The 14021-nt window shown below is 38.8% G+C and overlaps 5 non-coding genes across 5 annotated transcripts; 2 read left to right on the forward strand and 3 right to left on the reverse strand.

Annotated features, from left to right (window-relative positions):
• The first annotated feature begins 179 nt into the window (after positions 1 to 179).
• Positions 180 to 251, forward strand: Trnap-cgg. The gene has a single exon. It is a non-coding gene; the product is annotated as a tRNA-Pro (tRNA).
• A 2356-nt stretch (positions 252 to 2607) lies between these two features.
• On the reverse strand, positions 2608 to 2679 carry Trnap-ugg. The gene has a single exon. It is a non-coding gene; the product is annotated as a tRNA-Pro (tRNA).
• Positions 2680 to 3343: 664 nt separating this feature from the next.
• On the reverse strand, positions 3344 to 3416 carry Trnat-cgu. Its single transcript has one exon. It is a non-coding gene; the product is annotated as a tRNA-Thr (tRNA).
• A 1708-nt stretch (positions 3417 to 5124) lies between these two features.
• On the reverse strand, positions 5125 to 5197 carry Trnap-agg. The gene has a single exon. It is a non-coding gene; the product is annotated as a tRNA-Pro (tRNA).
• Positions 5198 to 5463: 266 nt separating this feature from the next.
• On the forward strand, positions 5464 to 5536 carry Trnar-ccu. The gene has a single exon. It is a non-coding gene; the product is annotated as a tRNA-Arg (tRNA).
• The last annotated feature ends 8485 nt before the right edge of the window (positions 5537 to 14021 follow it).

The following is a 14021-nucleotide window of genomic DNA, read 5'->3' on the forward strand; positions in this document are numbered from 1 at the left end:
ACCTCTTGTCAAAGCGATCTCTATTCAGAAATTATTGCTCCTTCATAAGCTAATTTTCAACAGCAAAATGGGATGTTTTCCGCACGAATTAACGGAAGTCTCTTACAGCTTAGTTTTTCATGTAATATACCGGAATTTTTTTAAATTACCAAAAGATAATGAAACATTTCCCCAGGTGTGGCTTGCTGGTCTAGTGGTATGATTCTCGCTTCGGGTGCGGGAGGTCACGGGTTCGATTCCCGTGCAAGCCCTGTTTGCACTCAAAACTTGAAATTTTTTGGCGATTGAGTTTCTTTCTTTCAAGAAAAAAGCAGTGTTGAACTCAAGTTGCAATCTCCCGATAAAACTTTTCACATGCAGTATCAATCCTATCAATATACATGCAAGGAGGAGATGTAGTATGCATAAATGTAGACGTTGTAAACATGTCAACAATGCGGGAAGACCTTGTCAATCATCATATACAAGTACTGAACATCAGGAAAATGAATTCGTGCGACTTTTTTTTTAATTGCGTATCACATTTTTTATAACTCAAGAATAATTTGTAAAGGCTCAAAAATAACACTGTAACATTTTCAACTACCATATCACGGTATGATTACCATTACCATCGTCTACAGGATAATCTCATGCCCTTTCTGAAATCTACTGAATTGATCCACCAAACTTTAAAACTAATATTTTCCCTTTTAAGGTTTAGCTTGGCAGGAATAACTCTTTTTCGCCAGTAATTCATTTTATCTTTTTGAAATGTGTTGCGTGTTTGCCTTATTAGCTCAGTGGTTAGAGCACTTGTCTCGTAAACCATGGGTCCGGAGTTCAACTCTCTGATACGGCTTAATTTTTTTAACTGTGTATGTTGAGGGTGAGTAAAAGACTTAAATACGTTTTTTGAAACATTTGTTTACATTTCAATTTGCGCATGCATGTTTTTTGTGGGTGCCTCCTTAGCTCAGTGGTTAGAGCACTGGTCTAGTAAACCAGGGGTCCAGAGTTCGAATCTCTGACGAAGCTCTTCACATTCTCCACTTAAACTCAATAAGTATTTAATTTCTATAATAATTCATTGTGTTTTATTGCGTTCTATTGTTATCATCAACTAATAGCACCCCTCAAACTTTGTCATGGTAAATAATGAAACTTCTTTGTAGGCTTATAGTTCAGCTACGCGGTAAAAATGTTTAGAACTGAATAAAACCAATTCCGTCGTTCTAGATTCTGGTTAAAACCTAGATTGTTATCGTGTTTACAATAATCGTCTATTTTCTACCATTGCGTTTGTCTGGTCTGGGTAACTATAGTGATTTAAGATTCCTACAAGTCTTTTTTCACTCAGAGTAACTTAGCTTGTAATAAATATGACATGAAAAGATTTTTATATTTTTCCATGCATGCTATACATCCTCTTTATTGTGAGCGATGAAATATGCGAAAAAGAACACTTCCCGTGTTCTGCACTTGGCTTGCTGGTCTAGTGGTATGATTCTCGCTTAGGGTGAAAGGTCACGGGTTCGATTCCCGTGCAAGCCCTGTTCGCCCCTCACGCTTGAAAGAGAACAGCCTGTGACAACAATTTGCTGATGCTCTATAATTATGTTGCATTTTTCAGAAAAAAATGTGGTACGTGTTCTCGTTCAAACATTAGATGCACTCTCTCAACTTAATGTAAGTATCAACCTCGTACAACTGAAAATTGTACGCTAGGATTTTGCCTTTGATTTCTCCGTGTTAAATGAAGATCTTTCGGTCATCGACGTTAAATTGTTATTTCGCAGTTATTCTATGAGGTATCATACCTTACACGCTTTTTTATTTCAAATTAGAATTTATATAAGATGAGCCTACACAAGAAGTTTCATTATTTACCATGCCCAAGTTTAAGGGGTAGCTACGTTACCTATATGAACAAGCTTTCCTATTGGTTGATGATAACACAGTTAATAGAATATACATGCATGGTTTGGAGACCACATAAAACTACAATACAACTGATTAACTATGTTGAGGTACATTTATGCAAAAAATTGTTCCTTTCTCATCACATGTCTATTGTATTTTGCACAGATAAACCAATAGCAATCTTATAATTAAAATATTTTTGAAGTCAAGGTTGAGGAGCTTAGCAAGACGAATGCCATTGGTACGTTTAGCTACAATACAATAGACACGTGACGAGAAAGGAACCATTTTTGGCATAAACGTGGACAATAACATAGTTAATGAGTTGTATTGTACTTTTATTTATTCTCCAAACCGTGTATATTCTATTAACTGTGGTTATACATATACAAGAAACAGGTTAAAAAACTCGTTCATGTTCGTAGATACTTATTAATTTTAAGTGGAAAATGTGAAGAGCCCCGTCAGAATTGGAACTCTGGACCCCTGGTTTACAAGACCAGAGCTCTAACCACTGAACTAAAGAGGCACTCGTGGACACTGTTCATATAATAGCATTCATGCAAAATTAAGTTGAGAGAGAGCATCTAATGTTTGGACGAGAACATGTATCACATTTTTTTCAGGGGAAAATGCAACATAATTTATAGCCCATCAGCAAATTATTGTCAAAGGCTGTTCTCTTTCAAGCGTTAGGGGCGAACGGGGCTTGCACGGGAATCGAACCCGTGACCTTTCGCACCCAACGCGAGAGTCATACCACTAGACCAACAAGCCAAGTGCATGCATGGAAAAAATATAAAAATCTTTTCATGTCATATTTATTAGAAGCCAAGTTACCATGAGTGAAAAAAGACTTGTAGGAATCTTAAATCGCTATAGTTACCCAGACCAGACAAACGCAATGGTAGAAAATAGACGATTATTGTAAAAACGATAACAAACTAGGTTTTAACCCTAGAATCTAGAACGACGGAATTGGTTTCATTCAGTTCTAAACATTTTTACCGCGTAGCTCAACTATGAGAATACACAAGAAGTTTCATTATTTACCATGCCCAAGTTTGAGGGGTGCTATTGGTTGATGATAACAATAGAAGACAACAAAACAGAATGAATTATTATGCATATTGATTTATAAACAACAAGTCATAAACATTGTTCAGTATCGTTATATAAACGTCAAGAAGCCGGTCAAAAAACTCGTCCATGTTCGTAGATACTTATTAAGTTTAAGTGGAAAATGCGGAAAGCCTCGTTAGAGATTCGAACTCTGGACTCCTGGTTTACTAGACCAGTGCTCTAACCACTGAGCTAAGGAGGCACCCACAAAAAACATGCATGCGCAAATTGAAATGTAAACACATGTTTAAAAACACGTATTTAAGTCTTTTATTCACCCTCGTCATGACGAGGCATGCATACACCGTTAAAAAAATTGAGCCTTATCAGAGAGTTGAACTCCGGACCCCTGGTTTACGAGACCAGTGCTCTAACCACTGAGCTATTAAGGCAAACCCGCAACACTTTTGAAAAAGGTAAAATGAATCACCGGCAAAAAATAGTTAATATTCCTGCGAAGCTAAACCTAAAAAAGAAAATATTAGTATTAAAGTTTGGTCGATCAATTCAGTAGCTTTCACAAACACCGTCCATGAGATTATCCTGTAGACGATGGCAATGGTAATCAACGGTGATATGGTAGTTGAAAATGTTACATGTTATAAAAATATGCCACGCACTATAAAAAAGTCGCACGAATTCATTTTCCTGATGTTCAGTACTTGTATATGATGATTGACAAGTTCTTCCCGCATTGTTGACATGTTTACAACGTCTACATTTATGCATACTACATCTCCTCCTTGCATGTATATTGATAGGATTGATACTGCATGTGAAAGTTTTATCGGAGATTGCAACTTGAGTTCAACACTGCTTTTTTCTTGAAAGAAAGAAACTCAATCGCCGAAAAATTTCAAGTTTTGAGTGCAAACAGGGCTTGCACGGGAATCGAACCGTGACCTCCGCACCCGAAGCGAGAATCATACCACTAGACCAGCAAGCCACACCTGGGGAAATATTTCATTATCTTTTGGTAATTTAAAAAAATTCCGGTATATTACATGAAAAACTAAGCTGTAAGAGACTTCCGTTAATTCGTGCGGAAACATCCTATTTTGCTGTTGAAAATTAGCCTATGAAGGAGCAATAATTTCTGAATAGGGGTCGCTTTGACAAGAGGTAATTTCGTTCTAGCCCAATCACCATGTTTATTTACATTTTTAGTAACCGAATCAGAATCTAAATTTGAGCACTTGCGTTAAAAGGATGTAATATTAACCATTTCACATCAAGTATCAAAAATTTTAACTACTCTGACTGGTATTTTTTAAAAAATGCAAAAAAAATTATGTCGTATATTTTGAAACGAAATTCTACCTGATGGCAAACAATTTATCCGTGTTAATGAACATCTTTCGAATAACAAGAGTCGTAGTCGGCAGGATTTGAACCTGCGCGGGAATTTCCCAACAGATTTCTAGTCTGTCGCTTAATCACTCGGCCACGACTACATAATTACTTCATTAATCGCCTATTTTACTTCGCCACTGATAGCTTGAACTTAGCTGTTGATTTTACCACACATTTCACGTCGTGGGCACATTAATAGGTTCTCTGGAGTTGGTATGCCTTCCCAACTGCTTTTAAATTGCCAGCCGAGTTTGGGAATTATATAGACTGAGAAAAAGTAAAGGGTCGCGTGGAACTCGCGGCGACAATTGGCGGAAGCTTTTATCATAGGAATTGATTATTGATAGAAATCAGGCAGTTCACAGATTGTGTAAACAGATCATGCATCGTGATTGAGCATTGAGCAGCATATCCGAGATAGCAATTCAACTGCAATCAATGGCTACTAATTCCGATTTCGAGCATGAGCGGTTTTGGTCGTGGACGTCAAGTTTTTATTTCAGTTATTCTCTAAGGTATTATATATTACACGCTTTTTTACTTCAAATTAGAATTTATATAAGATGAGCCTACACAAGAAGTTTCATTATTTACTATGCCCGAGTTTAAGGGTTAGGTAGTTACCTATATGAACAAGCACGAGAACACGTACCACATTCAGTTTTTCTGAAAAAAATACAACATAATTATTGACCACCAGCAAATTATTGTCAAAGGCTGTTCTCTTTCAAGCGTGAGGGGCGAACTGGGCTTGCACGGGAATCGAAACCCGAGACCTCTCGCACCCTAAGCGAGAATCATACCACTAGACCAGCAAGCCAAGTGCAGGACACGGGAAGTGTTCTTTTTCGCATATTTCATCGCTCACAATAAAGACGATGTATAACATGAACGGAAAAATATAAAAATCTTTCATGTCATATTATTTATTACAAGCCAAGTTACTCTGAGTGAAATAAGACTTGTAGGAATCTTAAATCACTATAGTTACCCAGACCAGACAAACGCAATGGTAGAAAATAGACGATTATTGTAAATATTTTCGCCGTTGATTCCTTTAACCTTTTTCAAAAGTATTACTGGTTTGCCTTATTAGCTCAGTAGTTAGAGCACTGGTCTCCTAAACCAGGGGTCCGGAGTTCAACTCTCTGATAAGGCTTAATTTTTTTAACTGTGTACGGTGAGGGTGAGCAAAAGACTTGCTCATTCAAAACATGTGTTTACATTTCAATTTACGCATGGACGCCTTTTCTGGGTGCCTTTTTAGCTCAGTGGATAGAGCACTGGTCTAGTAAACCAGGGGTCCAGAGTTGGAATCCCTGACGGGGCTCTTCACATTTTGCACTTAAACTCAATAAGTATTTAATTTCTACAGGGTATCCGAAAAAAAAAAGAAAACTATTGAAATCACCCATAAGAATGCCATTGTTAGAGTTTGAATGCCTAAGCACTCTGTTGGGCCCACAAGTGTATAAATCGGGGTTGCCATAAGCATTTTTATGCATACATATGATGCAGTCAAATTTGCTTGTTTCGCAGAACTGATATTCATTAACAATATTTACAATTTACAAATATGGATAACATTATTTAAATGTGCAACTCAAGGACATGACCTTCGACATTTCCCCTTTCTCTAGCAACACAAAGCATTTAGAATTTTATAAGTTGCATTAAATCCCCACGGGCTGAAATTTGTGAACACGGCATTCAAATTTTAACAATGAGTGATTTCAAAAGTTTTCGTTTTTTTTGGGACACCCTGTAAAATAATTCATTGTGTTTTATTGTGTTCTATTGTTATCGTCAACGAATAGCAAAGCTTGTTTATATAGGTAACGTAACTACCCCTCAAACTTGGGCATGGTAAATAAATGAAACTTCTTGTGTAGCCTCATAGCCCAGCTACGCGGTAAAAATGTTTAGGACTGAATGAAACGAATTCCGTCGTTCTAGATTCTAGGGTTAAAACCTAGATTGTTATCGTGTTTACAATAATCGTCTATTTTCTACAATTGCGTTTGTCGGGTCCGAGTAGGTAACCCCCGATATAGCGCCAAATTCACGCAACGCGTGATCCCCACGCGGGCCGTCGAAAACTGTCGGATTTTCTCGAAGTTATGCCTGGTCTCCACGCAGGGTGAGAGTGTGAGGTTATTAAACCGTAATTAAGTACACAGTAAGGATTTGCGAGGGAAATATTTTATTTGTCAGGTAATACACGTTTAGTATGTCAACATTTTCATAGTATGTTTCTTTCCATAGCATTAGGATGTTTATTTTAAAAGTTCGTTTGTTGTGCGATGCTTCCCCACCGTTAGTTTATACTTTAATTTTTATATTATCGTACCACGATTGCCAAATATTTACATTGGTTTATAAGGGAACAGGTTTTTTATTTTTGTTTGTTATTACATTTGTCTCTCTCCAGCCATAACCCGTACGCTTCTACTTCAACTTTAGGACAATGTTGATATGCGTCGGCCGCCAAATGCTTCCCGCAGGTCTCCAGCCATACTAAATTTTTTATCAGTATTTGCGCTTTCAGGCATCCAAAACACTCCAAATTGATGGAGGGAATGTTCAGGTTTGCGAGGAGATCCTTCTCGTATCAAACATATTGTTTACAAAAGGTAATTAGTGTTGCGCTACGGTGTGCGCTACACGGTGTGCGCTACTCCCACGCGTGATGATGTGCGCACAAGTATTTGTTTACAAAACGGTAATTCCTGTCGCGCTACAATGTGCGTTACACCCACGCGTAGTTATGCGTGCGCTACGGAAATAATTACATTACACAGAGTATTTGTTTTCATATGACTACCGTATCATGATACAATATGGCTACCGTATCATGATACATGTCACGTTTGATTGCATTCGACCGAGTGCAGACGTGATTTCAGAGCTCCGTGATTTTTTTAAAGTGATAGAAAGATTTGTACTCTAAATTTGTTCTCAAGTGGCTGTAGAAAGACTCAATAATGTCAATTCATAATATAATCGATAAAGAATCTAGCAATTCTGTCGAATATGATTTATTTGCTACGAAGAAGAACAAACTAATTTGGGGAGGAACCCTTACGCAACTAAAGACGTTAATTGCGAGTGAATTTAAAGACGTCAATGCAAAGGATATTGTATGGAAGTCACCTGGCGGCGGTAGTTGGACATGCTTTTTAAACGGTAATTTATTATTAACCTAGTACAGTAAAAGTCAAACGATTTCCTTCGAAGGGAAAGCAGCTGACGCCATTAAAAGCCGTATTTCTGAAGTTATAAATGTACCTAAACCTTCCTTGTTTGGGGGTTGTTCGACATTGGAGTCGTCTGAGCAAGCGACACCTATTCGTCCCACGAATAATCCTTGTTGTGGTGGTTGTTCGTGTGAACTCGTTTTAGATGAACTCAGAGATATCAGGCTACAAATGGAGATTTTACAATCAAGGACTGATGCTCTACAAAGTTTGGAAAGCACAAAGAAAGTCTGTCTTTCGTTTAATGAATACCAGCAAGAGATATGTCGTTTAAGTCGAGAATTGACTGAAGAAAAAGATAAAAGAATTCAACTTGAATCGGATTTAGCTTCACTCTATGAGAAGCTTTTCTCCTTAGAGCGTGAAAATAAGCTGAGGACGGGCTTATTGGAAAACAAAGAAAATGTCATGCCTGATCAAACATCTTCGGTATCAACAATGACCTTGAATACACAACAAATTGCAAGTTGTTTAAATCCAATTCAAATTGAGACCCCTGATGACATCCCAGGGGCAAATACTGGCATACTATCAAAAACTATTAGCGCTTTCCCAATATGTCTGATGGCGTGGATGCTCATACTTTACCCTGCTCTAATGTAGGAAGTTCAATCAAATACCTAAATGTTGTGAATTATTTTGCCCTGAACAAGTTCATTCGCTCTATGATACGGCTATGATGATGCGGAGGGCGAATGGCGCGATTCATCCGCTGTGTGACACACACCAAAGACCGACGAAGATGAAAGTTGTGAAGGATCTAAGTAAACGTAACTTTGGGAGACCGTTCTTTGTTTGCTGCGATCGTAAAAATCCGTGTAACGTTTGGCAATAGGGTGACAGATTAGAGCTCCCGAAACCGAAGTGTCAGCACGGGGTAAACTGCTGTGTGGGGGTTAAACGCCGGAAATAGTTGTATTAAAACAGATATAGATTTGCATTTTTAACATTTATTCATCTAACGATTAATTACAGCAATAAATTGTAATACATCAAAATCTCATTTCGTATTCCTTTTTGTTCGTTTTCCATGGATTCTTCAACAAACGCTCTATTAGTAAACCTTTTAAATCGTTTTCTTTATTTTACTATTCATCTTCAAACTTGTATTCGTTCAAAAGTCTTTTGATAAGAAACTTTCTCTTATCAATAGCAGCTTCTATTGCTTCTTCTGGATCAAAATCATCGTTTTCAACAAATGCATATTTTGTGTTCATTATTTTCTTATGTATCGGGTCTTTCTTTAGTTGTCTCATCCACAAAAGGCGCTCCATATAAATATTTTCTAATTCTTTCTGAAGGTTAGGCATGATGTTCGAGAAAGCTTTCCCTTTGGCAGAGTGCTCATCAAAACCACTGTTTACAAGGCTTTCTTGCATTTCTTCGAAAGCTCTATTACTTCTTTGCATTGCTTCTTCTATAAGCGGCATCCATGGGTCCATTTTTTCTTCAGATTCTGAGTCAGTCGTCGTCGCCGAACTTTCAGACTGCTGACTGGAAGTGGTCGAGACATCCTCTTGGAAATCTCCACCTTCGCTGTCATAGTCTGTTTGAGACATGTTTCTTTCTTGCTCTCGTAGTGGACAATACTCCCGTTCGTGTCTGCGCTGATTGTAACTGCGGCTGAAGTATCTTCCGCAAAATTGGCAGCTCATCCCCTTAGCACTAGCAGTGTGGAAATGCCTTGTTATCGAGCAGCAATGCAGTTTTATGAACAGATGAGCAACTGCTCATGAGCAGTTATGAGCATGTGCTCATAGGCCCGTTTGGGCCCTATATGGCCTTATATGGCACTATTAGGCCCGATGGCCCGATTGCTGACTGGGCGTCCCAACCCGCGAATATGGACAAATATTCCATTAAACATCTACGCGGTACTTTAATTTCGTAGTCCAGTGCATGCACACAAACTAAAATGTTAACCATCCTTATGTACTTTCCTCGTTTCCCCCGAGTTAGAGGTTCTTCGTTTACGACTAGGCTGCACATGCTTTAATTTTGCAGTGCTTAAGTAAACATTAAAGTTTCTCTCCATCTCTTCTTGGCGCTCTAATAAATTTTCCAGACACTCCACCATATTGAATTCCTTTGGTTCTTTACTCTGTCGAGGTACACATATTCCTATCTTACTCCACTTTAACCATTTCTTGCGTTCCTCTGTGTCCATACCGTGTACTTGGTCGAGATGATTTGCTAACCTTGCTAAATTTGTACTACCACAGCCAAACACAGGGCAGTTCCTACGCGTGCGACCCATATTTAGATGATTGCTCAACAAATTCCTAATAATAATTGGCTCATTTTTTCGTGGGTCAGGTATTTTATTAGGCCCGTTTGGGCCCTATATGGCCTTATATGGCACTATTAGGCCCGATGGCCCGATTGCTGCATGACTGGGCGTCCTAACCCGGACAAGTGCGGGCTTATCAACGCAAACTCTTACTTACGGAAGACAAATTCAAACGATCTAAATAAGAAAACAGTGTAGTGCCCGGACAATATGTTTAGAATATTTGTAAAATTGTTCTACCTAATTATTTTGTTACAAGCGTTAATCCGTGTATTAATTTGGTTTATGGTCGTTTCGTACTCTTGTCATTTCGTACTTCTGCCGTTTCGTACCCAGGCCTGGTCGTTTCGTACCCAGACATGGTCGTTTCGTACCCAGACATGGTCGTTTCGTACCCAGACAAGGTCGTTTCGAACTTTAGGTAGAACAATTTTACAAATATTCTAAACATATTGTCCGGGCACTACACTGTTTTCTTATTTAGATCGTTTGAATTTGTCTTCCGTAAGTAAGAGTTTGCGTTGATAAGCCCGCACTTGTCCGGGTTAGGACGCCCAGTCATGCAGCAATCGGGCCATCGGGCCTAATAGTGCCATATAAGGCCATATAGGGCCCAAACGGGCCTAATAAAATACCTGACCCACGAAAAAATGAGCCAATTATTATTAGGAATTTGTTGAGCAATCATCTAAATATGGGTCGCACGCGTAGGAACTGCCCTGTGTTTGGCTGTGGTAGTACAAATTTAGCAAGGTTAGCAAATCATCTCGACCAAGTACACGGTATGGACACAGAGGAACGCAAGAAATGGTTAAAGTGGAGTAAGATAGGAATATGTGTACCTCGACAGAGTAAAGAACCAAAGGAATTCAATATGGTGGAGTGTCTGGAAAATTTATTAGAGCGCCAAGAAGAGATGGAGAGAAACTTTAATGTTTACTTAAGCACTGCAAAATTAAAGCATGTGCAGCCTAGTCGTAAACGAAGAACCTCTAACTCGGGGGAAACGAGGAAAGTACATAAGGAATGGTTAACATTTTAGTTTGTGTGCATGCACTGGACTACGAAATTAAAGTACCGCGTAGATGTTTAATGGAATATTTGTCCATATTCGCGGGTTGGGACGCCCAGTCAGCAATCGGGCCATCGGGCCTAATAGTGCCATATAAGGCCATATAGGGCCCAAACGGGCCTATGAGCACATGCTCATAACTGCTCATGAGCAGTTGCTCATCTGTTCATAAAACTGCATTGCTGCTCGATAACAAGGCATTTCCACACTGCTAGTGCTAAGGGGATGAGCTGCCAATTTTGCGGAAGATACTTCAGCCGCAGTTACAATCAGCGCAGACACGAACGGGAGTATTGTCCACTACGAGAGCAAGAAAGAAACATGTCTCAAACAGACTATGACAGCGAAGGTGGAGATTTCCAAGAGGATGTCTCGACCACTTCCAGTCAGCAGTCTGAAAGTTCGGCGACGACGACTGACTCAGAATCTGAAGAAAAAATGGACCCATGGATGCCGCTTATAGAAGAAGCAATGCAAAGAAGTAATAGAGCTTTCGAAGAAATGCAAGAAAGCCTTGTAAACAGTGGTTTTGATGAGCACTCTGCCAAAGGGAAAGCTTTCTCGAACATCATGCCTAACCTTCAGAAAGAATTAGAAAATATTTATATGGAGCGCCTTTTGTGGATGAGACAACTAAAGAAAGACCCGATACATAAGAAAATAATGAACACAAAATATGCATTTGTTGAAAACGATGATTTTGATCCAGAAGCAATAGAAGCTGCTATTGATAAGAGAAAGTTTCTTATCAAAAGACTTTTGAACGAATACAAGTTTGAAGATGAATAGTAAAATAAAGAAAACGATTTTAAAAGGTTTACTAATAGAGCGTTTGTTGAAGAATCCATGGAAAACGAACAAAAAGGAATACGAAATGAGATTTTGATGTATTACAATTTATTGCTGTAATTAATCGTTAGATGAATAAATGTTAAAAATGCAAATCTATATCTGTTTTAATACAACTATTTCCGGCGTTTAACCCCCACACAGCAGTTTACCCCGTGCTGACACTTCGGTTTCGGGAGCTCTAATCTGTCACCCTATTGCCAAACGTTACACGGATTTTTACGATCGCAGCAAACAAAGAACGGTCTCCCAAAGTTACGTTTACTTAGATCCTTCACAACTTTCATCTTCGTCGGTCTTTGGTGTGTGTCACACAGCGGATGAATCGCGCCATTCGCCCTCCGCATCATCATAGCCGTATCATAGAGCGAATGAACTTGTTCAGGGCAAATAATTCACAACATTTAGGTATTTGATTGAACTTCCTACATTAGAGCAGGGTAAAGTATGAGCATCCACGCCATCAGACATAATTGGGAAAGCGCTAATAGTTTTTGATAGTATGCCAGTATTTGCCCCTGGGATGTCATCAGGGGTCTCAATTTGAATTGGATTTAAACAACTTGCAATTTGTTGTGTATTCAAGGTCATTGTTGATACCGAAGATGTTTGATCAGGCATGACATTTTCTTTGTTTTCCAATAAGCCCGTCCTCAGCTTATTTTCACGCTCTAAGGAGAAAAGCTTCTCATAGAGTGAAGCTAAATCCGATTCAAGTTGAATTCTTTTATCTTTTTCTTCAGTCAATTCTCGACTTAAACGACATATCTCTTGCTGGTATTCATTAAACGAAAGACAGACTTTCTTTGTGCTTTCCAAACTTTGTAGAGCATCAGTCCTTGATTGTAAATCTCCATTTGTAGCCTGATATCTCTGAGTTCATCTAAAACGAGTTCACACGAACAACCACCACAACAAGGATTATTCGTGGGACGAATAGGTGTCGCTTGCTCAGACGACTCCAATGTCGAACAACCCCAAACAAGGAAGGTTTAGGTACATTTATAACTTCAGAAATACGGCTTTTAATGGCGTCAGCTGCTTTCCCTTCGAAGGAAATCGTTTGACTTTTACTGTACTAGGTTAATAATAAATTACCGTTTAAAAGCATGTCCAACTACCGCCGCCAGGTGACTTCCATACAATATCCTTTGCATTGACGTCTTTAAATTCACTCGCAATTAACGTCTTTAGTTGCGTAAGGGTTCCTCCCCAAATTAGTTTGTTCTTCTTCGTAGCAAATAAATCATATTCGACAGAATTGCTAGATTCTTTATCGATTATTTATGAATTGACATTATTGAGTCTTTCTACAGCCACTTGAGAACAAATTTAGAGTACAAATCTTTCTATCACTTTAAAAAAATCACGGAGCTCTGAAATCACGTCTGCACTCGGTCGAATGCAATCAAACGTGACATGTATCATGATACGGTAGCCATATTGTATCATGATACGGTAGTCATATGAAAACAAATACTCTGTGTAATGTAATTATTTCCGTAGCGCACGCATAACTACGCGTGGGTGTAACGCACATTGTAGCGCGACAGGAATTACCGTTTTGTAAACAAATACTTGTGCGCACATCATCACGCGTGGGAGTAGCGCACACCGTGTAGCGCACACCGTAGCGCAACACTAATTACCTTTTGTAAACAATATGTTTGATACGAGAAGGATCTCCTCGCAAACCTGAACATTCCCTCCATCAATTTGGAGTGTTTTGGATGCCCGAAAGCGCAAATACCGATAAACAATTTAGTATGGCTGGAGACCTACGGGAAGCATTTGGCGGCCGACGCATATCAACATTGTCCTAAAGTTGAAGTAGAACTGTAGAAGCGTACGGGTTATGGCTGGAGAGAGACAAATGTAATAACAAACAAAAATAAAAAACCTGTTCCCTTATAAACCAATGTAAATATTTGGCAATCGTGGTACGATAATATAAAAATTAAAGTATAAACTAACGGTGGGGAAGCATCGCACAACAAACGAACTTTTAAAATAAACATCCTAATGCTATGGAAAGAAACATACTATGAAAATGTTGACATACTAAACGTGTATTACCTGACAAATAAAATATTTCCATCGCAAATCCTTACTGTGTACTTAATTACGGTTTAATAACCTCACACTCTCACCCTGCGTGGAGACCACGCATAACTTC

The sequence above is a fragment of the Dendronephthya gigantea genome, unplaced genomic scaffold (genome assembly GCF_004324835.1).
Source record: "Dendronephthya gigantea isolate DGI-Jeju-01 unplaced genomic scaffold, DenGig_1.0 000149F, whole genome shotgun sequence".
Classification (NCBI taxonomy): Eukaryota; Metazoa; Cnidaria; class Anthozoa; order Malacalcyonacea; family Nephtheidae; genus Dendronephthya; species Dendronephthya gigantea.